At 40.5% G+C, this 27,155-nt stretch overlaps 1 pseudogene; it reads left to right on the top strand.

Moving 5' to 3' along the window:
- Positions 1–237: 237 nt before the first annotated feature.
- Positions 238–26,196, top strand: LOC116632582 (annotated as a pseudogene).
- The last annotated feature ends 959 nt before the right edge of the window (positions 26,197–27,155 follow it).

The following is a 27,155-nucleotide window of genomic DNA, read 5'->3' as shown; positions in this document are numbered from 1 at the left end:
GTTTCCCCTGCTGGCCTGCCATTCATTCACTCATTCATTCAGCAGATATTTACTGAGCACACACTATGGGCAGACAATGTTCGAGGTATTAGAAATGACTAAAACCAAGGAAAACCCTGCCTCCTGGGGCTTACGTCCTAGTGGATTGATGGATAAAATAAGAAATTAGAAAATAGTTAATTATACCATGTTTGGAAAGTGTGTGAAGAAAATAAAGCAGGAAAGTGGACAAATTTAATGGCCCTCCCTGAGAAGGTCATCTTCAAGTGGAGATCTAAAGGAGGTGATGAAGCAAGCCTCAAGATACCTGAGAAGAAGAATGTTCCAGATGAAGCAAACAGCAAGGGAGCAAGCCCTTCCATGAGGGTGTGCCTGGAAAGTTTGGAGTACAACAGGAACAGCCAGGAAGTGAGTAAGCTAGAAGATGAGGTGAAAAAAAGATACCTGGTTGGAATTCATGAGCCCACACTAGGTAAGGCCTTATAGATCATAGTAGGAACTTAGGCTTTTTCTCTAGGTAAGATGAAAAGATACTGAAAGGTCTGAGCCAGGAAGCAACTTGACACGACTGACATTTTTAAAGAATTGCTATAGCTCAGTGGTTCTAAATTGAGGGTAACTCCCCCTCTGCCACCAGTTAGGGGACATTTGGCAATTTCTGGGGACACTTCAGATTGGATGCCTTGGGGCAGGAAGGTGTGCTCCTGGTGCCTGAGTAAAGCTCAGGGATGCCATGAAGCATCCTGCAACACCCCACAACAAAAAATTATCGGACCCAGAATGTCAGCAGGTGTCCCGGTTGAGAAAACCTGTGTTGGGCTGTGAGTAGAACACAAGGCTAGAAGGGCAGCAAACAGGAAGCAAAACAATAGCATAAACCAGATGAGAGAGTATGGCTTGGACCAGCTGGTAGAGGTGACAGGAAGTGGTTACCCTCTAAAGGACTTCTGAGCGTAGATTCCATATGGCTTGTAAATGACCAGATGTAAGGTATAACAGAGAGGAGTCAACGGTGAGGGCGAGATTTCTGGTCTCGCTCTGCCTTCTGAACCTTGTCTTCTTCTAACTCTGATGTCTTCACTCATCACATGTTCTCCACCTCCCTGTCCTCCCCGTTAATGCCACCACACTGCCTGCCACATCCGGTTCTACAGCATGGCGTCTCACTTTTATCCGCAGTGTCACACTGCATGTCACACCCTTCCTGTTCCTCCAATGCTGCGCTCGAGCGCGCCTGCTCAGTCCACACCCAGACTGCTGCGACACCGTTTCTCATGACATCACACTACTGATCCAGAGTGCTCTGCTCCCAGTATCCAATCCCCAAACAATGCCACAGTGAAGACTTGCCAGTTTAATTTCTAAACCTTCTTTTCTATTCATGATCCATCCCAAACATGCTGACTTTGCCAGAGTCCACGTGGACCTCATTTCATTTCCTCCCTCTGGAATTTCCACTTTCCCCTTACCTCTGAAATGGTTTGAGAATCTCACCTATTACAAAATCTGACTCAATCAATACCCATCTTTCTAAGAAGACTTCCACAATTAAGCCTGGGTCATTCTGTTCACAGCTCCACTAGGAAGTTGGCTAGATGACTGCTTGGTAGGTTGCTTTGAAAATTATTGTTCTGCTGATTTCTCTGCATATGCCACAATATTATGTAAGTTTCATGAAGGAAAAAAATCATATATTCTGTTCTCTTTTTCTTCCCTAATATTCTGTGTAGCACTGTCCATACAGGAGAAATGAATTAAATGCCTTGATTTACTGACCGATGAAAGAAATGCTGACCTATATTTATAACATTTATATGATAACATTTTGCCTCAGACATGTAGATCATCCCACCAACAGCCTGGTCTCCTCTCCTCCAGTTACATTGCCCTCCACTTGCTTCTGCCACTCACTCTCAAGGCCACACCTCACTATTGTCATTATCAACAAACACCACTCAACTGTCCTATCGTGGCTTCCTAACTGCTCTCCCTGTTTCCCCCACTCCTTGCTCCTCTACAGTCTATTCCAAATGCAGCAGCCAGAGGGATAACACAGGTTAGATCACGTCACTTCTGCTCAAAATCTGTCAGTGGCTCCCATCTCAGAGCACAAGACAAAGTCCTTATAATCACATCCAAGATCTTACAAGATTTTGACCCCTGTTATTTCCCTGGTCTCATCTCCTACTGCTCCCCATCGCTCTTCTCCAACCAGCCTGACCTTCTTGGTGTTCCCCAGCACACCCAGCACACTCAGCCTCTATGCTTCTGTAATGCTGTTCCCTTTGTTAAAATGCTCTTCCCCTAAATAACTTACTTCCATATATGTCACTTCAACCATCCATGCTCATTCTAAGTCATGAAGTTGTACCTCCCACGATACACCTTTTCCTCTGCCCTTGTTTTGTTTTTCTTCATAGAACCTACCAGCATCTGACATCCACACAACATACTGGTTATTTTTATTTTTTACTGTCTTTGTCCCTCCACTACAATAGAGGCTCAATAGGGCAGGGATTTTGAATGTTTTCTTCACTATACCCTCAGCATCCAGAGCAAGGTCTGGAAGGTTTTCAATGAATAGTTGTTGAGTAGATGTTGTCTGCAGTGCCAGGACCGGTACCCATGCTTATGCTTTTGCACACACGCTTATGTGCATGCACCCACATACATGTTTACACACACACACGTGCGCGCACGCACACACATGTAAAGTGGGACCACAGCTGCATCGATGGAAAGATAAGAGCCTGCAGACACCTCCCTTTTTCTCCTACTCTTGGCTTTGCACTGAGTTCGCTCCTTAATTCAAAGGCTATGGAAATCGTACCTGCACAAAGGACTGAATGACCAAGTCATACTCTCCCTCTGTTGATTCGCTTCTTTAGTCAAAGTCCACTCCTGAAATGCCTGAGTTTTCTACACACTCACATCACTAACTTCGCAAAGCCTGAAGTTTCAAAACTTTGCAACCAGAGATCCAAATAGCATCCTCATCTCCTTGATAAAAAGAAATAACTGGCTTTATCTCTGATAGGATATGGAATTGACTTTTATGCATTAGTCATTCAACCTTGAATTGAATTTTGACAGACTCTGCAGTGTATTAAATTGCTCCTGCAAGGATGAGAAGTGTACATTCCTTATTAAATGTGTAACAGAACTCAATAATGCCTGTCATTTTCCACTGCAGAGATGAACTTGAATTAAAGCAGAATTAATTCAGCTAACTTAAGCAGAAGTCTAATACCAAGTTCATTTCAGTTAAGGTATAAGACAAATAAATCAAATTCCTATGCAAAGTTCTGTAGTAGCTCAAACAATAATCTCCGATTCAAAATGATAGGTAGAAATATGTCAAAATCAAGAATTTTATGAATCCTTTACAGTCTACAGAAATGCTTAGATGAATGGTACATGTTAAAAAGAAATGAACTATATTTTTAGAAAGGACATATAGTTGCAGAAATTAGCCTGTCCTTAAAGACAGCTCTGCTATATATTCACAGGCAACTGGGTAGACAACTAAGGCATATGTGGAGCAGGCGTCTAACATTTATTGAGCACCTACTATGTGCCAGGTACTGTCCTAGGCACTTGACATTCATTATCGTGGTCCTTGTAAGAAAAAATAACGAAGTACTCCATTTTACAAACAACTTAACAGACTCGCGTTTAATTATTTACAGCCAATGTTTGAACCCAGGTGTGTGTGAGTCCAGAGCTATATCACCTTCCAACTGTCTCCATAATCATGCACTTAGTGGAATGTGTCAGAGAGAGGAGGCATCTGACAATAACGGTGGAAGGTGAGTGACTACAGAGCTGAGTAGGAAGACAGCTGGTGTAGAAATAAGGGCATAGTGTGCTAAATGACTTTGGACATCTTCCTTTATCTTCCCATCTATAAGTTAAGAAAATAATTCACTATATACAATGAAGTGTTATAAAAATAACACTAAGACAATATGTAATTAATTTGCTTGTGATGGACTTCCTGCCTTAGTAAGAGCTTCAATCAGGTTTCCCCTATGGTCCTGCCCATTCTAAGACGTGAGGCTCCTAAGATTGCATGATTAATGCTGAGATGAATCACTTTCTAAAGTAACCAATCACCCCCTCGGGGCACCTGGGTGGCTCATTTGGTTAAGCAGCTGATTCCTGATTTGGGCTCAGGTCATGATCTCAGGGTCCTGGGATTGAGCCCTGCACCCAGCCCTGCTTTGGACTCTGGGCTCAGTGGACAGTCTGTGGAGTCTGCTCCTCTCCTTCTCCTCTCCCTCTGCCCCTCCCCATGCTCGTGTGCACAAACTCGCTAATAAATAAATAAATCTTTAAAAAAAAATAAAGTAACCAATCACCCTCAATCTGTTTATATATACACATATATCTTCTTCCATAATCCTATTTATTGAAACAGTATATACTTCTACTTGATTCATAAAGAACTAAATAGCAACGGTGGGGTTCGATGCTGAACAAGCTCAAAGGTTTTAAACAAGCCCTTTGCTGCTACATTTTTTTAAGTTTATAACCACATATCCTGAATCCATAAATATTGAACACCTCCTCATTCTTCTTTCAAGTTCTCCTTAGGTCACTCATTACAATCCTTTAATGAACACCTCACTACATATTTAAATATATATATGAATCACTTTACTTGTCCCTCTTATCTCCCTATTTATGCCTTTCTTGTGTGTAGGACTTAAAATACCCAAACCCAAACAGTCATTCTACCCTTTAGTGCATTGCAGTGTTCACTATGTCCTTGCCTTTGTAGATTTCAGTCTAATTTCATCAGTTGGGTATTTGCCACTGCCATACTACCACACACACACACAGTCATGACTCGCCCTTCCTTCATTAGTGAACCTCATTTAACCTGATGAGTTATTGTTGTACAGAACTGGTCTTGGATAATGTGATAAGGTAGTTGCACTGTGCTTTTACCAAATCCCTGCTTTCCTTCATTTGAATTTTTCCCATTCCCCCATAGCACCAGCAGCCTTCACAACTCCCCAGCCATCCAGCACCATCAAAGCCCTTAACTCAGACCTGCAATCTGCAGATACCAACCTAAGCCCCTGATCCTTGTCTTTCTCTTCTTCCTACTCTTCACAAAGGAGATATACTCCGTGTCTTATTGGCTCTGTGCCTGGGTCTCTGATAAACCAAAATATGTCAACATTGAACTGCTAGGACTTTTTATCCAAACAAAATATCTATTCTTTACAGGTAATCATCTAAGCAGTGAATGACCCCTTAGGGAAAAAAAAGAAAAAGAAAACAAGTTTGAAAACACCAAGTGACAATCATGATTGCCACTCCACCTCCTTACACTTAGGGCCAGCAGTGGCAGACTTTCATCCGTGCTCCCTGGTAGTGCCATTTGAAGGCACTTCACTGTCTATGGCTCACCTCTAGGTCCCTAACGTCCCCTCTGTGTCCCCGTTATCTAATTAATAAGTCAGATCTGTAGAAGCACGGATAGTGAACACCTGATGCTGAGTGAATGTCATCATCAAATTCTTTCTAACTTTAATGCTACTCAGCTCTGGTAAGTATAGATTGGAATCCTAAGTTCATCATTTCTCCCTAACTGTCCTGCTGGACTTCTGAGAGTAACTTATCTTTGGATTCTCAATTCCTGGGCTGTGACCAACTGTTGGGAACACCATGACCTTTTTCTAGGCCCCTAATGCAACTGCTCACCCGATTCAATCCACCCTTTGGATACCAAGTTCCATTTGGACCTTCTAACCTCTCCAAGGTAATTTTTTTACCCCAACCATTCCAGAACTTGCCCTTTGCTTAATAGATAAGTCTGCTTGTAGTTCTTAATTGCTCTAAATCTGTCCTGCTTACTGTAATTAAGGAAGCTCTACATCCTGCTAGTTCCCAGGGACAACAGTCTTATCTTCCATGTTACGGTTCCATTACCATCTAGTCAAAGACCATGACATCTGAATCCACATAGCACCTTCTTCTACTCTGTCCATCTCATTTCCCTAGGATTGCTCCCAAATGCTCTACTATGAATTACTTTGAGAACATAAATCAGTCCTTTTCTTCTGAAGTCAGTGAATCTGAAGAGTATTCTAATGGCCTGGGCACTTGGCCACAGTGATGTTAGTCCTTATGGAAAATGCATATCTAATTGGTCAATAATAGAAGATTGCCAGGAAGTGATAAAGAAGGGGAAAATCCTATGAATTTGTTAATTTTTAAAAAGCGATCTTAAAGGTTTATTCAAAAATGTACTCGAAAGTATAGGGCTAGGTAAGCCTAATTACATACCCACCCAAAGCAAAAACATATAAATCATACATGCTTTACAACCTATGTATCTTTATACTCTTCAAGGTGCTTTCATAAAACTCTAATAAAATGTATTTCCCCACTCAATGATCTAGAATATAGCCACAATATGACCTTGAGAAACAACATCACAACCTAGGACCCTTCCTGACACATCACATCTTACACAGCTAAGCCCCATAAGGATGTTTTCTCCTCTGGGTTTGCTGCCTCCCAAGAAGTGCAGGTGATCACAAGCTATTCATCTTCATTTCCAAAGCACTCTGGGAGATCAGAAGAGATGAGAATTGATTAATGTTCTCTATGGAAAGTTCAATAACTGTTTAATCACAGCTTGGAAATAAAGCAATGCTTCTGATCTTTTACAAATTAATTTAACGTTGCATTAAAAATAAAATAGGCCGTAAATTGTGCTGTGCAGGGATAATCAATGGCTCATTATCTTTGCTTCTAGCAAAATGCACTGGTTCTTTTAAAGCCATTAATGAGCAATATTGGGCAGTACACAGCTGCAAATGTGTTCAAGTATTATTGATCCTACATCTATAAAACTAATCTCATCTGGGCAGAATTTATTAACAATAATAATGCAAACTGTTCTGCAGTCCATACTAAAGAAATAAAGAAGAAAATTCACGTGCATAAGGCAAGATTATAAGATCACTGGGGAGAAACAATTTCTGAACCCTTATTATATTCTGCTACCAACATATCATGGCACTTAATCACTGTTAAATATAAATCTAATAAAAGGATATCATCAATGGTGACCAAGGAAATGTTAACAGAGTCTTTCCATGTAACCAAACCATATGACAATTCTGTAATTTGGATTGATGTTACCACTTTCCTTAGGCATTACTAGAACATTATGCACAAATTGTCTGTAAGGTTACTTCTATATTATTTCATATTTTATGACATAATACTTAGAAATATTTTTCTACTAAAACAGAAACATTGAGTTAATAGATTGTTTTCATTTTCCAACTTTGTAAAATACATGTGTTGTCTATGGGTCCAGCTGCACATTAGATCTCTCTCCCTTGAATGTCCATGAAGCCCCTCAAACCTATCATGTCCAAAAATCTTGGGCTAGCTCCTGGGGACGTGGGGTAGCAGTGGAGTCTTGGGACCTCCAAGACTGGCCCTCACAGCTTACTTAGAGGAAGAATGGTGGGAAAATGGAGACGTCCCCATGAATGGGAAAGGAGAAGGGAAACCGGGAATCTAACCACTTCCATATGTATCCTATTTTTATGTCCCAGTTTATCCTCATTGCTGCAAAACAAGTACAACTAAATTATTCTCAGGCAACACAAAAGACTACCTGACAAAGAAACTAGAAGTAATCACTAAAATGCATCATAACAAAGAGGTCACATTTTGCTGAAAGCTTCCACACTGGTTCTCTTCCCGGCTCTTATGGGACTGCCCTAGCTTTGTGGGGCTGAGTGCTGAAACGCAAGTATTTAGCATTTTCCTTCTACTACCTACTCTCATCTCAAATAGCAGGAATGAGAAAGAACAACAATCTAGATAATATAAATGTGTAGAAATCCCCAAAATTTGCTAAGTCTTTTTAAAAGCCCTCTCTCGGGGTGCCTGGGTGGCTCAGTCGTTAAGCATCTGCCTTCGACTCAGGTCATGATCCCAGGGTCCTGGGATCGGGCCCCCACGTCGGGCTCCCTGCTCAGCAGGAAGCCTGCTTCTCCCTTTCCCACTCCCCCTGCTTGTGTTCCCTCTCTCACTGTGTCTCTGTCAAATAAATAAAATCTTTAAAAAATAAAAAAATAAATAAATAAATAAAAGCCCTCTCTCAAAACTGTAAACAACTAATCATATCGCACCTTCAGGGGTTTAGGATTACTGCAGCTAACAATGGCAGCCTGCTGGCCAGAAAGCTCAGAGCCAGACAGCACAATCTAATTTTTCCTCTTAGCACTTTACAGCCCCAGTGTACAGGTTAGTGACACTTCCCAATCTAGCAACGGTAGGAAGAGCCATAAGTGACATATGGCATCCAATTTCCTTATACAGTGCCTAATTCTAAAAGACTGTTCTTGCCTATTTATAAAAAAAAAAAACAAACATAATTTTATTAGAGAAATACAAGCAAAATCTCACTCCCAGCAGTTCCTCAAAAACATTGTCAAACTTGTTATTTGTCAAACTGTCAAGCAGTGTTTCGGAGCCGGGTTAGGTCAACACTCAGTCACGCCTGACAAGTGCCAATCTAACAACACCTGAGTTTCTCAGGAATGGACAAAAGGGGAGGTAACTTCAGAAGCTAAGTAAGGCCAAAGGCAGGACCTGAGCCTACTAGGTAAGACGCAAATCCAAACTGGGGAATGCTAACCTTCTCTTAGAAGCAGAGACGTCCTCTGGCTCAACCATGAGGGGGCAGCAGAGGGACAGCCAGGTCTCCAGTGGTACCAACCGGCACACCCAGGATATCAAAGAAAGAGGATTCCTCTTTCTCACCTACTGGCTTGTGAGACAAAGCCCACTTTGCCACTTCCTGCTCTGCACAGCGGTTGGATGTCGCAGTCTCGCAGGCTGGGAGACAAGCAGGTGGGAGTGTCTGAGGTCACATAAACTTGTGAAGACCGGTTGGCCTAATCCTAAATTTTGCTTTAATCATAAATTCTTTCATTATCATTTGGCATAGGCCAGTTTAATTTGGATAACTACGGTTTGGAAGTACGGTTAGAGTTAAAAATAAGATACAGGATGCAGAATTCTGTACCTCCTTCTTTTAAGAGAGTAAGCGTTTAGTCCTGGGTAGCTCTACGAAAGTAATTACCAAGTTTCTTCCCAATGCTTGATACAAAGCTAATGCTAATGAGATAATGTCAAACTATACAACCTTCAAGTATTATCATGAAAGAAGCAGGCACACAGTGTCACCAAAACCAATTTATGGAAGACTCTTCCTGATTCTCAGACAAAAACAAAAGATTAAGTTGCAGGAAGGATGATGGTCAATCTCCACGATGGCTTCCAGTTAGCCTCGCGATATTCACACTGCTGTGTAGCCCCTCCGACAATGACTAACAGAACGCAGCAGAAGTGATACTACATCATTTCCAAAATTAGGTTGCAAAAGATGCTACAGCTTTCAGCTTAGTCACTCTCTTTCTCTGTTGTATCACATAGTCTGGGAGAAGGCAGATGTCTGTCATGAGTAACCCTGAGGAGTGGCTCGCGTGGTGAGGAACTGGGACCTCCTGCTGACAGCCATCTTGGAAGTGGATCCTGCCCCGGACAAGCCCTTAGAGGACTACAGCTCCAGTCAACAGCTTGAATGCATTCTTATAAGAGAACCTGAGCCAGAATCACCCAACAAAGTTGCTCTTGGATTCCTGACTCTCAGAAACGATGTGAGATAAATACTCACTGTCTTCCCCTGCTAAGTTTTGGAGTAATTAGGTTTTGGGATACTTTTACATAGCAACAGATAACTTATACAGCAAACCAATACTGTTTTTTTTTTTTTAAATACCATATTGTTTTAATCAATTGCATCTAATACCTATTATCTATTGAAGAGATAACAAAATTAATAAGTGACTGATGGTATTAATGGGAAAGTCAGAATCCACCACCTATTGGGAAGGGAAGAAGGTGGTGAAGCAAGGTTTGGAGTCAAAAAGACCTGGCTTCAATTCAGGCTCCACCATTTTCTTGGTGCCACCCTGGGCAAGTTTCTTAAACTCTCCTAAGCAACAGTTGGGGACAACGCCTTCCTTATGAGGCTTTTGTGAAGTTCAAATAAATAATCATGTATGTGAAGCACTCAATGCATAGAAAGTGCCCAACAAATGCTGATTTCTCTCCCCCATTCTTTTTGATAGTTTATTGCAATTTAGGATAAAAGTGGCTACATAATAGTCATATTTTCTTCTAGCAAATGTATTCCCATTTAGATACCATGAAATAAAACATATTAATCTTTCCTAGCATTTTATGGAAAAGAAAAACTTCACTTCTAGCTACACCATTTGAATTTGATGAGAGAATAACTAGATCCTATGACTTACTTGGAATATATAATCATTCATTAGCCATACGCATAGGGCTGGAATAAATAACATATTATTAAAACTACCCCCTTAGAATACCAACTTCCTTCCCTATTCCCATCTTCAGAGATGACTAAATTTAAAGTGACTTTGTATTTTATATGCTGAAGGACAGATAGCACCTTTGGGTAACATTCAAGGAAGTTACATTCTGATCCCATAATCAAGAAGACTTCAGAGCAGAATTCAATAGATATTTAGAAATACTAAAGTCATACCTGAACCAGTCAAAGAGAGCAAAAAATTTTTTCCTTAGAGGAATGTTTTTGGAGAAGTTACCTCTCAATGCCTGTTTCTTAGGTTGTAAAACTCCAGAGGGCCTCATTAGCATGGAGAAAGAAATACCGTGATCAACCTTCCAAGTTTTCTGCCATGAAAGGATATTCCCAGTGGAAATTCTCTGGGTAGTCGGTTTCCTCCCACCCACTAACTGGCACCGACTGCCTGCTCTTCCATATGTATGCATAAGATGCTGTCTTATCCAACCCTAACAGGTGCCATCTGCCTCATCCAGCTCCGTGACTCACCTGTGACACATCTCATACTGCCTAGATGATGAAGAGTCCAATGGCACAACAGGAGTCAAGCTTATTAACAGCCCATCTGCTCAGCCAGACGTTCCTCTCAACTGGATGTGAGAACAGGATGGGAGAGACCTAGCAGATCAGACCCACGTACTACTAAGCAGGCTGATTTTAGAGCATTGATCCTGGTTTCTGAAAATGATACATGCTCATTTTGAAATTACCTTAGAGCTTAGAAACTAATACAAATAATCTGCCCAACCTTAAATTTTTCTATAAACCATAAACTCTTGTGATGTCCACATCATTTGCACCCTCCCTCAAGTCTTCGCTCAATGATTTTCTCACTGTAGCTTTTCCAGATCACCCTGTTTAAAAACGTAGGGCTCCACCCCTTGAACGCCTGTCCTTCTCCCCTCCTTTATTTTAATCATGATTCTTATCACCATATAATATACCATCTAATCTACCCATGCCTTCTGTTTAATATTTAGTTCCCTCCAGTCAAATGTAAAGTTGATGAGGATTTATCACCAATATCTAAAACAATTAACTAATACATAAGAGGTAGTTACTAAATACTTGCTGAATGACTACTACTTTGTTCTCTAATTTTCATGTACAAATACAGTGTCTTAAAATTTTTTTTCCACCTCCTTACTAACTCTACTGCCTTACAACATTCGTAATAGACCTATCCCAGTGCTAAACAGAGTGCAAGTGTAATAAATATTAAGAACATAAATCAATCAATTAATCATTGATCCCACTAGGGAGACATGAGAGAACAGGAGAAAAAGGAAAGAAATCAATCACCCGGATTGAAATATGATATTTGTTATGCATCTGTTTACTGGACAAACATTTATTAAGAGACTTCCTTGCTATCTTTACTTTCACAAATGACTTTGCCCCAGTGAAAGATTGATCAGTGCAAATATCTACACTCAATGTAGTTACTTCTGTATGCTGTTGGAAACTGTGATTTTGCTTTAATACACTTTTCCTGAAGCAATAAATTATAAGCTTAAACATATAATGAGCTGTCCAAGGGTCTGGCACAATTATATATCCTATTCTCTTAAATCAGTTGCTTAGCAAATGCAGATAAACTCTCTGATTTACCGAAGGAATTTTCAGGACTCTATTTGAAATGCAGAAATGGTTTAAAAGCTTGATAGCATGGGACAGCCTGGTTGCTTATAAGAGGAAAAGAGAGATAAGGAAGACATAGAGCTTAATTTTAAAACTGGACCCAGCAGAGACAGATTAGGGATGAGCTAACAAGGAGAGAAGGGTCATTGGGACCCAACATCAATGGGACTTAGACTCTCTATGAAACACCACAGAAATACTGCCATTCTGATAGCTCTTGAGATGCCATCTAGTTAATCTCTTTGTTAGTGTACAAATGGTCTATTATTCACTTGCAAGAACTAGCCCAGATTTCAGAGGGTGCCCAACTCACCCAGTGAACAGTGCCTTATGCACTGGAGGAATATGGTTCCGTGTGGAAAGGGAGGATTTTTAAAGTGCGCTCATGATCAAGCATATGTAACAGGTATGCCCTTTGGAATTAAAGACATCCCACAGCTACAAGAGTTCTTTCACTCATGGATTTAACAAACATCAGTTGAGCTCCTACTCCACTAACCCCCAGGGACATAGTGGTGATGAATCAGACAATCAAGGTTCCTGACTTCAGAGAGTGGACATTTGAGGTGGAGAGGTAGTAAGGAACCAAATAATAATAATAACAACAACAACAACAATAAATAAAAATTAAGGTATCTATAGACTGTGAAGGAAATATGTAGAGTAATGAGAAAGAGGACAAATGAAAGACCACTCTGAGTAGCTGACATTGAAGCTGTGACTTGAAGGATAAACCATCCATGCAAAGAACTACAAAAAAAGGACGCTAAGTGGAGAAGCAGTCTAGTGTCAGACTCTGCAGCAGAAAGCAGGCTAGTGGTGCTTGAATGAAGGGGGGAGTTGCAGGGGATGAGGTTCGGGGGTGCACCAGAGCCAATTCATAGAGCAATGTGGTCCAGGTTTAAGGAGTTGGGGTTTTATTTGGGGTGCAATGGGCATGACCTTTTCCTGTGACTTCCAGTTAAGGCCATATGTTAAGCAGGATGAAGAAAAAACTTCCAGCTACAAACACCTAGAAATGCTGGATAAAATGACAATTTTTCCCCCAAAAACTAAGCACAGATCTGAACTTGTGATATCTAAAGAGAGAGTTCCAAGTGCCAGGGAGAAAAGAGGTGGATATTGACAGAGAAGGGACATAAGGAAACATTGTGGATTACTGGAAATGTTTTAAATTTTGATGTGGGGAATAGCTAAATCAGTGTGTATCTATATAAAAATTAACTGAGCTATACACTTATGATTTTTGCATTATGTATATTTTATGTAACAAAAAGTTTTTCAAAATAAACCAAGGAGAGAGGAAACAGAACAGCAATTAGAATGCCAATAGATTTCTCAATTGCAACAACAGGGGTTAGCATCCAAAGGAATATTTCAACGTGTTCAAAGAAAATATCTCCATTTGGAACTCTTTATTCTATTAAGCCATCTTTCCAAAGAATGTAGACAAAATAAAGACATATTTAGACAAAGAATAAGAATGTTACCAACCACAGATCATCACTGTGCATAGACTTGCGTGAAAAGGAAATTGAACTTAGTAGAAAAGAGTAAGAAGCAAGAAACAATGACCAGTGGAAAATGTGTTCTAAACATCACTAATCTGCAGTCCAGTATTTGGGAATCACCAAACTAGACAATGACTGAGGTTGTTGTTTTTAAATGCAAATTCTCCTTTAAAAAAAATTTAAAAATAAAAAATAAATACAAATTCCCTATGTCTTTGTTTTCTCACTTATAATATAGAGAGAACAGTACCTTCTGCACATAGTAGTTGTAAAGATTAAGTGTGTGCGCGTGCACGGGCACATGCTATGTGTGTGTCTCTGGAGCTGTGGCCGGCAATGGTGAGCTATTATCATTACATATTATACGTCTGAACCCTGGACAGAAAGCCTCGCTCTGTTGCCCGAAGAGAGTTCTTTCAGGAATATCATGACTCTTTGTTTCCTTATATATGACAAAGAGCTTATTTAGTATTTACAGTCTTCGAGATATTCATTAAACTATTTTCAAAAGAATATTGGGAATCCATTAAAGGGCTTCAAGCAGAGGAGTAGAAGACTCTGGTTTATATTTTTCAATGACCCCTGAGGTTATTGTATAGGAAATGGGCAAGAAAGGAAGAAGGAAAGCAAGGAAGCCAGCTACAATGTATTTCAATAGGAAAAGTCAGAACTGATAGCACCCGAGTCTGAGCACAAATTATCTTAGGGAGAAATCCAGAAAAAATAATAAAAACAGAAGTGTATATTAGGATATAAAATCTGTTACTAAAGAACTACTGAGAACATCGGAAGATAAAGTTACTAATGATTGAGTCTCAAAAGCAGAAAATGCAACTCTGAAAACAGTCTCTTATTGTATTCTAGTATTATCTTCTGTTTATGCAGTGCTTTTAATAATCCTAGATTTCCATCCAAATTTATCTCCAGCTGTACAATTGTAGACTGGACGATTCTCACTCCCTTGCCTTTGATCATGCGATTGCATCTGCCCTAAATGTTCCCCTCTCCCTCCTCTGCCCTGCACAAAGAGCATACTTCAAAGACTTGCTCAGATTTCATCTTCTCCGCCCCAGATTTTCTGCAATGGGAATCAATATTTCTTTCTCTTATTTTCCAAATGGTCTACATCTATGATATTAATGGGCCTTTCCTTATTCCAGTCTACCTTATCTTATAGTTACCTGCATTATCACTCTTCCTGGATTACAAAACTCTAAAAATTAAGGAAAATGTCATATTCAATCTGCATCCTTTACATCTTCCAGCAGAGTATCTCTAAAAACATTAAAGGAATTGAAGCAAAAAGGGAGTCATTGTCATTGAACTACTTGAATGATGAGGCCTCTGGAAAAAAGACGGGGGAACCTTCATGATGGGGGGACTTCAGACCCAGCAGCAGCATAGGTCTCTGACAGCATCATCTCAGAAAGTTTGCCTCGGGGTGTCAGTCGTGATTTCCAGAATACTACTTACTCACCAAAAACATATTCCCATTTCCTAGTAGCAGAGAGGCACTGGGGGTGGGGCGGGGGGAGCTGAAAGCAATAAATATTTTTTTGCCATCACTGCCCTGGGCACCTTAATTTGGAGATGTTTTTATTTAACAGAAAAAAAAAATATTTTCATTCGTTAGCATCTTGCTAGTTTGGATTCTATTCCTACATTTTTGTGATTGACAAAGTTTTGCCCCATGAGGCGCTTCAGGGAAACTAACATTAGGAATCAGAAAACTTCCATGGAGTAAATCAAGAGTCCACTCGGAGACAAAATAATATAAAATGGAAGTGGAAATCAGCCTTCCTAAAGAGTCAAACAGCTTGATGTGCTCTTGGAATTGTTGGAATAACGTGGCAATTTCCAAAAGACAGAATGGACAAGAATGTGGCAAGACTTGTCTGCCATGCATTCCTGTGGGTGCACAGTGGCTGCTTCCAGACTCATCTATAGAACTGTATACATGCCTTCTCCCAAGTAACTTGAGGCTTACTTAAAAATGTCAGCCACTAAGTCATGAAGTTAAGGTAAGAGAAGTTTTTCCCAAACGGCACAAGAATAATTTTGCAAATTCCCAAGTTGGCAGGTTTGGGAAGCCCCTCTGCTCCCCCTAGAGCAGATTCCTAATCTGTAAAAACAAATTTCGATCCTTATCCTCTGTCCGGCTGCCTGTGTTTCAGGCTGATCCTTAGCCTCTAAGCATGAAAGGTTAGCTCTCCTACCCTGTGAAGAGTCTAAAAGAAGCAACACAAAAAGATAGAACCAAAGCAGTTTTCTTTGGGCGGGGTGCTGAAAACTAGCAGGTGGCTCTGTACTGGCCAGGGCTTCATGGATGCCTGGGGCATCCGCAGGAGCACAACCCGAGCCTCAGGACCTCAGCCCCTCCACTGTGCGTTACGGTAGTTAACGTCTCTGGTCCTTGCTTTCCCCATCTGCAAAATGGGAATAATAATACTTGACTCACAGTAGAGTCGATGAAATAATGTTAAATGAAGCAATCACATGGCCAGGTGTGGAAGGCAAACATGTACCAGAGGTGTTCGTCATTTTTAATGCCCTTAAACCCACACCCCTCAGTCCTGCAATAACCACACCAGCTCTTCCCTTAGAAGAAGGAAGGGTTGTGGTAGAGCCACATTGAACAGCACACCATATGCACAACTGCACCAGGGGATGAACTCTCAAGGCTGATCTATCCCCAGGAAAAAATAAGACACAGTTCCAAACTCAGCTGGCAAAATATAAAGGGCTCTCATTCATATATGTGTCACAAAGGTGCATATATTTTCAAATTTTAATATTCATAGTTAAACAGTATTTGTTACATGTGATCTCCTGGAGACTTCACAAGAGAATGAGTTTTGGTAGCAGCAGGATTTTTTTTTTCCTGATCACAATTAAAATTTTCATCCTTCTTTTAATGCCTATTGACTACTTGAAGGCAGCATTAAGAAGTGGATGGCGGTATAAAAGCTTGGAGACAGAAGCCAGAGAGAGAAAAATGCTCTGAGTAAAAAAAGTACAGAGAAGAGACAGGGAAAGATTTAGGAAAAGTAAATCGGAAATGCCAACTGTTGGAGAAGGTAGAGAGAACACATAAGGCTGTGGGGTCAAGAACAGAGACTGGTAAGAAATGAGAAATCCAATGGGAATTTCTGGAAATGCTATGTACGCTAAGATATAAACATCCCCCTTTTTCTCCCCTACAAAATTTTTATTAAATTCCTCATTGTTTACTGATGCACTGAGACAAGTGCATGTTCGTTCTAAGGGAGTTGAGTTTACAGAGGAACAAGAGAGGTCAAATGATAAATTAAAAATACAGAGGCATACTACATTTGTATTAATAGAAAAGTTGTTTCAGTCTACTCTCCACTAAATAGATGTTGAACGCAAATGTAGATAGAAGTCTGCAGGGGTCCACACTCCCCGGAGGCTACCCTGTTTCCTCAGTTTAGCTGGTGTTTGGGGAATCAGATTAAGGAAATGCAGAGGGACGCTCGGAGGTCAGACAAGGGTCACGACGGGAGAGAGCTGAAGAAGCTGAGGATCCGTGTGTTTGCTGGGCTTGGTCTGAGATCGCTAACCCCTTTCTACAGAGGGGCACAACAAAGGGACTTTCACAAAAGCAGCAAGAGAGAAGGAGCTGCCCTATGTGGAAAGAGGAGGGAGTTTCAGGAGGGCAGAGAAAGGGACTCCTGATAAATGCCACAGTGAGGGCCAGTGAGATGGGAAGAAACCTTCCTGTTTGGTGGCAAAAAACCATCTTAGTGAAGAAATGAGACCTCGAGTGATAGCCGAGATTAACCAAGAGACCAAGCTCAAAAGAAGCTTATGAGAGTCAGAGGCTCTCTTCTCAAATCCTGCATACTGTCCCCCTCCCTCTTCCTCCCCCTCCCCCCTTCCCCTCCCCCTCCTCCTCCACCCTGCTTTGGACAACTCACTGTTGCAACAGCCTATCTGGCATTTCCACCTGCTTGTTCCGTGGCAATTTCCATTGCACTGCACCCAAAGGGAACTGATCATCTTCCTCCCAAACTGTGCCACCCACTCCTTTCTCTTGGTGACCAGTGTCTACACGAACACCTGAGAACAGCCTGGGTTCCTCCCTTTTCCTTACTTCCCACAGAAACCGCTAACCAAATGCTAAGGATACCAGTAACATTTTGATACCTCTTTATCCATCACCTCCCTTCCTTTCCCACTCAATTGGTTTTTTTAGGTCTTCATCATTTCCTGCCTGTGTTATTATAGCACTTTCCTCGTGGGTCTGCCTGTCCAGCCTGGCATTCGTCTCTATCACTGCCAGAGTGAGCTTCCTGAAACACAAAGGTAATCACACCAATATCTTAGATTCAAATTCTTCCCTTAGCATCAATAATTAACATGGGTATAAGAGACAAGAAAATCACTTCACCTCTGTGCTTTCACTTCCCTTCTGTACAAAGGGAATTATGCTGAATTTCTCTACCTACAGCAGAAGGATTTCTATGATGATTAATTCAACACCTCTTTCTAAAAATGAAGTTTTAAGGATTGTAAATGTCAAAAAACAAGCCCATGATATAAAGCTAAGTTTTAAAGTTTTAACTAGAATACTAAATTTTATTTTAGAGCATGATCCAATCAACATGAAATGCATAGTAAAATCCTAGAAGAAAATGGTCTAAAATTTTAATGGTGAATGTCTCTTCATGATGTGATTATGGACAACTATTACTTTTTTATAACACATTTTTTTGCATCTCCCACAATGAGCATAAAATTTTTCTATAATAGAGGCAAAATATTCAACTTTTTAAAACCTAAGCTGTCTGAGGCACTAATACAAAAGAGAATTCCCAATATTTAAAATGGCTGTCATAATTCTGAGGAGGGCTGCTCGACTTGATTACTCACTGAACTGTTACAAGGAATTGTCCTCTCTTTGTGCTTCTCCCAGGGTTACTGTCTAAGAGACGTGACCAAGGACAATTCTGAACCATCCCCACACTTCCTGGCTAAGGAGGCTGGAAGAATACAGAAGGTGACAGTTAATTAAAGGAGGCTCCTTGCGGCTGGCGGGTCCAGATTGTGGTGGGTAACCAACTGTAGCTCTTCTGGGGCCTCGGAATAAAATTCTGAATACTAGGGCACAAAATAAAGTGTAATTTATATTTGGACTTTAACACAATTGCTAAGTGAGAAAAGCAGCCAATAATATTCTCTACCAGGGCGCCTGGGTGGCTCAGTTGGTTAAGCAACTGCCTTCAGCTCAGGTCATGATCCTGGAGTCCCGGGATCGAGTCCCACCTCGAGCTCCCTGCTCGGCTGGGGGTCTGCTTCTCCCTCTGACCCTCTTCCCTCTCTTGCTATCTGTCTCTTATTCTCTCTCTCTCAAATAAATAAATAAAATCTTTAAAAAAAAAAAATTCTCTACCAATTTTATGCATAACATCCAGGGGAGCTGAAGAATAACCCCAAAAGGAATGATTTATAGATTCTTTCTTGGCAGCTGGATTTTCATTAAAGGACTCTTTTTCTACCTGTCTGTATTTTCAGCTTCTTGGCTTATCTCTTTCAAAGAGGAAGTTTCTTTTAAATTTTCCTACCAAGCAGGAGAGTAGACCGAGGCTAATTATAGGGGCACAGGAAGATTTCTGCAGCTACATTCTTCTCATTTCATCCACAACAATCTGCAGAACAATTCTTTAATAAAATAGACTTTGTAAAAGTGGTCGCTAGAAAAACTCAGGAGCTCTAAATCAGTGACTCTCCACCAGCGGCGATCTGGGCTCCCAAGATCCATTTTTCAGTATCGTCACTGAGGAGCTCCTACTGGCACCTAATGGGTAGAGGCCAAGGATGCTGCCAAACATCACACAATACACCGGAAAGCCCCCACTACAAGAAATGATCCAGCCCATATGTCAAAGCATTAAGATTGAGAAACAAACAATCAAAAAGAGTAAAATTGTCACTCATGGTAACCAGCTTTCAAGAGTGAGAGACAAATTTATCTCATTCTTTGTTAGACCCAAAATCACCTACTTTCCTGCTAAGGGCCTGCCCAGTAGAATTCAGGACTCTCTCCAGAAATAGAAGATTAGTTGCCTACTCTTCTCCAATTGGCCTCTTTCTTTAATACCCAAGCAGCAAGCCTTGCCTTATCAATAGAAATCAGAAAGAGTTCCTTCTAAATTTCATACAACTTGGACATCACATTAACTATCATTTTTCATCATATTAAATTGTCATCTGATACTTGACAGAGACTATTTTACAACCTGAAAGCAGAGAGCAAGAATTAAGTACTAATTAGGCTCTGGGTTGTACAGAGACCCAGAATGGAAGGGAAGGGATAAAGAAGAAGATGATCAAGACAAAATCCAATGTCCTTGAATTCTACCTAAATTCATCATGCCAAACAAAATACATGGACTTTGGAATAAGGAGACCTGGGTTTGAATTCCAACTCCACCATCTAAGAGTCGTGCAATATTTGACAAGTAATTACCTTCCCTGAGTATCAATTTTGCCCTGTCCTAAGTGGAAATAATTATATCTACCTCCCAATAATTTTTTGATCCCTCCAAATAGTAAGCGATCAATAAATATTACTTTCTCTCTTCTATATTCAACACTGTAATAGTGACTAGATCACATTGATTTTCTAATGCTCTTCCTCAATGGAAAAGCATTTAGGATCTGAGAGTCTTGGTTTCCACATCATAAAGGATATACATAAATTGAGTATCAAATGATACATTATCATCTAGCGTTGTGCCTGGTATTCAGAAAGTGCACTGAGATGGTAGTCATTGTTACTCCCCAGAAAGGTCTCATGACTCTTCATCATCCCAAAGAAGGCTCCTTGATCCATGGTATGTTCTGATTAAAAGGTTTCCAACATCTGTGTTTTCCTGCAGCAAGTAGTTCACTTTTCTGGGTATCACTCCCCTGGAATGCCTGAGGGTTCCACTCACTCCCAGGGAGTCGCCTGGGCCCCAAGGAGAAGAAAGTCCAACACCTCCCAAATATATTCTGACTTTCCCCCATCCTGAGACTGCCCCCAATGAGAATTTTAAGTTTTAAATATCAAGGTCTATGTTCAGCATTGTACCTAGACCTTGGTGGACAGCTGAATAAATCACTAACAATGCAGGGCAGGAACCTTATGTCTGGGGCTTTAGATGAGAGAATGGGGGGCCCTTAGACCTTCTATATCCTTGCTGACTTTGCAGAAAAGGATCTCTGAAATTTTGCCTACTTCTCTACTTGGGAATTTACTTTTTTCTATTTTGACTTTTGTAACATGAGAGATGGTATCTAACTATACTCTGCTCTGTATCTTTTTACAGCTTCTGACCCAGAGCAATCAAAGTCAGCCTCTCAAAGCCATTGTGTATGCTCTACTGTCTGATCAAGTAGACTGGGAGCTTCATTTCTCCTCTAGATTTGTCCTCCTTCCACCCTCCACTGAAACAGAGCTGATGTGGCAAAGACTCACAAATACAGGCGATCTTTTGTCCTAGAAAAAAATTCCATGATCAGTCCCATCTTTCTATTGCAGTGGATTATTGCTGCAATAGATAAGATGATATAATCTGTAAGGAAGTCTTCTTCCATGAACTGATTTCCAGATAATCCTTCAATGCTTCTGCCCTCAAGACACTAATAACATCTTATCCTTCTTTACCCTGTTCTTCTTTACATACAGCTTGATGAGCATTTTATCCTCTTACACCTGCTCACCTATCTTCTTCCCACACAGACACCAAGCAGATACTAAGCAGGGCTGACTCATTTGTTCCCATAAACTAATACAGCATAGAGCATGACCCATTAAAGGTAAGCAATAAATATTTGTTTAAATAATCACACCTAGGGGCACCTGGGTGGCTCAGTTGTTTAGGCAACTGGCTCTTGATTTCAGCTCAGGTCATGATCTCAGGGTTGTGGATCAAGCCTTGTGTCCAGCTCCACACTCAGCATGGAGTCTGCTTGAGATTCTCTCTCTCCCTCTGCCCCTCCCCCAGCTCACACTCTAAATAAATAAATAAATAAATAAATAAATAAATAAATAAATAAATAATTTAGATAAATGAATAAATAATTGCACCTAAAACATCTATTTGCATACACAATATGACATAGGGAAACCTTGTATACAGAAAACATGAACAAAAATGCTTTATAAATTGATGTAATTGTACTACTCAGGCATCAAATGCATAGCCACCAGAACTGATGGCAGACTGAGCAAAGTCATCTTGGTCTTTGAGTAATGCAAGATGGTGATGCCAACTAGCAAACTCAGTTCACAATAAGGTCTCCTAATGCCTCTGAGGACTAGCATTGGAGTATCTCACTTCCTTTCAGGCAGACCAGTCCAAATTAACCCCAGGTCTCACCTGAGGGTACAATCCTCTGGCTTCACTCCCATGGAACCATGAATCCTGGATCATCCCTCAGAGGAAGAGTTTCTTCTTTGGAGCTTGGGCAGTGATATATTTGAGACCCATTTACCAATGAGTAGCTCTTACAATTAGTCCTGACCATGAGACACATGTGTAGTAATAAAGCAATAAGCAAGTATCTTTTGAAGTTGTTGCAAATGAGCTGGACTTCAGTAAGAGCAAGAAAAGAGGCAAGAGAAATGCCTTCTGCTTTTACTATAATACAATCCTGTATACAGTATTGTAATGAAGAGTACATTTGACAATAGCCATCCATAGGTCATTCTCAGTAATAGGGATGTTCTAGATAATCAACTATTCCATGAGCAAAGAGATGGTGGCTGATGGATAGTCAGTTTTAGATACTTGATATGTTGTCTATGATGACTCAAACTTAAAAACATTTTTAATTTTCTTTAGAAAGAGGAACTGTGAGAGCTTTAGAAAAATCTTAAGAGCGTATCTTGTCAAACCTCTCATTTTACAGATGAAGTACCAAAGCCTAGTAGCTTCATCTGTCCAAAGACATAGTCTTAAACTTGTATTTATTTATTTACACTCCAACTTGTTTCAGAAAATACATAAGCTAACCAAGACTACATTCAGTTCAGCAAGAGGAAATAAGTAATTAAATAAGATTAAAGAGGGATGAGCAGGTGAGAGTGAGATTTGTACATCATAAAGCCTTAAATATTGGTTAGAAGTGGGCAATAAAACTGGTTCCAAGCTTTCTAACAGTCAATCATATAAAGAAAGAACCTCAATCTGTTTCATAGTTTGGAGTCTATAAAATTAAGAACCAGTTGCTCAGAAAGTTGCCAATCCTGCACCAAGATCACAGAATCATTTCTCCCATACATTCTCATAGAGAAGTCCCCAGTCTTCACAGAAAAGAATAAAATGATGGCATCACCTGAAGAGCAGTGACTCTTTGGAGGACTAAGATGTTTCAGGCACATGGCTCAATACTGAGATAGAATCTAGAGAATAGGGAGGACTAGATGGACTGCACACCTTGAGGCAAGGCTCAATAAGCAACATTTGCCTCAAACACAATTGTGACACATATTGAGGGGCAGTGACTTGTCGATACTTAACCTGCCCCATTTTCACTGTCTCCTCTCTCACCATGGGCCTTCCACTCATCCACTCAATGTTCCAGTGAGATCCAAGAACATTCCTCAACATCCCCCCGATGCATTCAGTCAGCAAGTTTTATTAATTTTGCCTCCTAAATATCTCACAATCAACCATTTCCTTCTATCCTGAATTCCTATACCACCCTGTCATCATTTCACCTACAACAATTCTCTGCATCTACTCTTGTGCCCCCGCCAATCACGATCCCCACAGAGACTTTGTGACCTTTCCAAACACAACTCTGATGATACCGCTCCCCTGCTTAAAACCTTTCAGGATTTCTCTGGTGCCCTCGGAGTAAAATTCCAAGTCCTTAACACAGCAGAGCAGGTATTGCATTGTCTGGTCCCTAACTGTCTCCAGCCTTTTCCACAGCCACTCTCTCACTCTCCTCACTCCAGGCACACAGGTCTGTGGGCAGTTCCAGTAGGTGCTTTATACTTCATCAGAACCCTGAAATCTCCCAAGTATTCACTTCTGTGGTGCCCTATTTGCATTTGTCATGTTGTAACCAGTTGTTTACTGGATAGTCATGTTGTTAAAATCTCTCTACCCCATGCATGTAAACCTCACAAGGTAAGGAAATTCATCTTTCTAGCTCACTGTTGTATTCCTTATGTCACAGAGTACCAGGCACAGCACAGTGAAATACTTGAATGAATAAGTAATGGGATGATTAAATGGATAAAAAGTGAATATTAGAGTCTAGCCATCCTATTTTTCCAGATAGATAGACAATTTTATGTGATGTTTAGAGCCATGTGTTGGCAGACATCCTCCACAGGTCTCTTGGTTTCTGCTTGTCTTCCAAGAAAAAGGCATTGATGGCTTTGTTCTGGATTATCTTTGCAAGGATGTCTACACAACAAACAACCTTGGAAGACAGAGGTGGTATCTCTTTCCAAAGCAGAGGGCCTGTTTGTTTCCTGACCATAAACATAATGTCTCCCTCTGGAGCAATGGTTTGAGAAGACTGCTAGCAGCCCTCTTACACAACTGAGGGTTTCTTAAATTCAGGGCTTCTATGACAAAACTACTGTGTGCACAGCATCCACTTGGGCTGTTATCCATTGCCTCTGTGGGACTTAGCAAGCCAAGGAAACCAATATAAACATGAAGCTCGTGTTATTTTCTGTACAGTGAGTAAAAAAGTTCTCTCTCATCCAAGAGTCTCATGTCTTCTGCCAGCATCTATGAAACTATGGCAGGCTAATTTGATAGCTTGCAAATAGGATAAAATCTTAGACTCTTCACACTTCTCGACACCATGGGCTTTAACAATTGGCAGAGCTGGGAGGAGGGGGTAAAGGCTGAGATCCTCTTGTGAAAATTGGGAAATCTACGAAAGACAATATTTCAATTGGCTGTGAATTTGGAATCTTCTTCAAATGGTAATTTTGGGGTGACTCCAAAAATATGTTAACTCTTGGCCTCAGATTTCATAAATATTATAAATATATTATAATATGGTGTTAATAAAAGTGTGATTCTTGGAGCACTTGCAACAGAAATGTCTCAACTCCCACACCCTATCCCAAGTCTATTAAATTGAAACTATACTCATAAAATTATTTTTATAGTTGAAAAATCAAGTTTGCACTGATCCATTGATATTTTTCCCCATACCTCCTAGAAACCAAGAGCATGCACCCTCGCTCAGACAAACACATATATATTGTTCAACACCAGGATCTTAAGAGTTATAGCTATGCCCACACTGTAATCTCATCCCATCATTTCTGTTTGTAATAATCCCACCCATGTTCTTCAATTCAATACATCACCATCTTATATATATTTTATGGATAATAAATAGATGGTAGATGATGATGACAGATAATGAGAGGCAGCATATCCACAAATAAGATAAACACAATATATAGAACCTCTCCATTTGGAATAGGGCAAGTACATAAGGCAGATAAAAAAGAATTTATAAAGTTTTTCCTTTAACAGAAAGTGAACTGATAGTCTTCTCTTTAAATCTATACATGCTTTTTTTCTTTCTGCCCATGGACACCGCCAAGTAAGCATCGTTAAAGTTTCCCCTCCCACCGCCGTCCTGTCTAAGAGTCTCCCAAAGAGCCTGACCAGCTGTGGAAGCTCTTCATTGGAGGTTTGAGCTTTGAAACAACCGATGAGAGTCTGAGGAGCCGTTTTGAGCAATGGGAAACACTTACAGACTGTGTGGTCATGAGAGATCCAAACACCAAGCGCTCCAGAGGCTTTGGGTTTGTCACGTATGACACTGTGGAGGAGGTGGAGGTAGCCATGAATGCAAAGCCACACAAGGTGGATGGAAGAGCTGTGGAACCAAAGAGGGCCGTCTCAAGAGAAGATTCTCAAAGACCTGGTGCCCACTTAACTGTGAAAAAGATTTGTGTTGGTGGCATTAAAGAAGACACTGAAGAACATCATCTGAGAGATTATTTTGAACAGTATGGGAAAATTGAAGTGATTGAGATCATGACTGCCCGAGGCAGTGGTGGAAAGAGAGGCTTTGCTTTTGTAACATTTGATGACCATGACTCTGTAGACAAGATTGTCATTCAAAAATCCCATACTGTGAATGGCCTCAACTGTGAGGTAAGGAAAGCCCTGTCTAAGCAAGAGATGGCTAGTGCTTTATCCAGCCAAAGAGGTCGAAGTGGTTCTGGAAACTGGTGGTGGTCGTGGAAGTGGTTTTGGTGGGAATGACGACTTTGGTCATGGAGGGAACTTCAGTGGGCGAGGTGGTTTGGTGGTGGTCGAGGTGGTGGTAGACATGGTGGCAGTGGGGATGGCCATAACAGACTTGGTAATGACAGAAGCAACTTTGGAGGTGGTGGAAGCTATAATGATTTTGGCAATTACAACAATCAATCTTCAAATTTTGGACCCATGGAAGGAGGAAATTTTGGAGGCAGAAGCGTGGTGGAGGCCAATACTTTGCCAAACCACAAAACCAAGGTGGTATGGCGGTTCCAGCGGCAGCAGTAGCTATGGCGGTGGAAGAAGGTTTTCATTACTGCCAGGAAACAAGGCTTAGCAGGAGAGGAGAGCCAGAGAAGGGACAGGGAAGCTACAGGTTACAACAGATTGGTGAACTCAGCCAAGCACAGTGGTGGCAGGGCTTAGCTGCTACAAAGAAGACATGTTTTAGACAACAATCATGTGTATGGGCAAAAAACTCAAGGACTGTATTTGTGACTAATTGTATAACAGGTTATTTTAGTTTCTGTTCTGTGGAAAGTGTAAAGCATTCCAACAAAGTGTTTTAATGTAGATTTTTTTTTTTTTGCACTCATGCTGTTGATTGCTAAATGTAATAGTCTGATCATGATGCTAAATAAATGTGTCTTTTTTAAAAAATAAATAAAATAAATCTATACATGTAAAATTAAATGACATCTCTAGCAAATAAAGAACCTGAGTATTCAGTAGTCTTTATTGCTATAGTAAGGTCTGAATTTTCTGCTTCCCTTTATTTCACAAATAAGCTCCAAACCTTGCAGCGTCCTATATGAAAAGCACTGCTTGCTCAAATGCCAAGAATGAAAGATCTAATTACTGATGGAAACTCACCTGTGAGCACAACCCAGCAAGAGCCGCTAGCAGGGCTCATTTAGAGTCTCTTAATGGTTTTGATTCAAAGAACTCCCTGAAGACTGAACTGATTACATCAGGATTTCTGGCTGCAATGGTCAAAGTAATATCCACAGGATATGACAGGAATTATGATGGATATCGAAAGCTCTGCAAATCAAAGAGTAAAATCACTTTTCTACCTGAGAGTTCTGTTCCATATAAAACTTAGAATATATCAACAGTGAAAAGTTAATCTCTTCCCAGTGGAAGTAATGAAGATATACAACACACAACTCTGCCAGAGAAAAGGAGAAGAGTCTTTTCTGTGTGAAGATTTTCTCCTCACGTAACCTAATTGGAAATTGCTTATGATACTAAATAATCCATTGGATTATTTTTTTTATTTAAATTCAGTTAGCC

Source organism: Phoca vitulina, unplaced genomic scaffold (genome assembly GCF_004348235.1).
Source record: "Phoca vitulina isolate PV1807 unplaced genomic scaffold, GSC_HSeal_1.0 scaffold7, whole genome shotgun sequence".
In the NCBI taxonomy this organism is placed as follows: domain Eukaryota; kingdom Metazoa; phylum Chordata; class Mammalia; order Carnivora; family Phocidae; genus Phoca; species Phoca vitulina.
The sequence above is the reverse complement of the archived record's forward strand: the minus strand, read 5'-3'. Positions and strand labels throughout refer to the sequence as shown.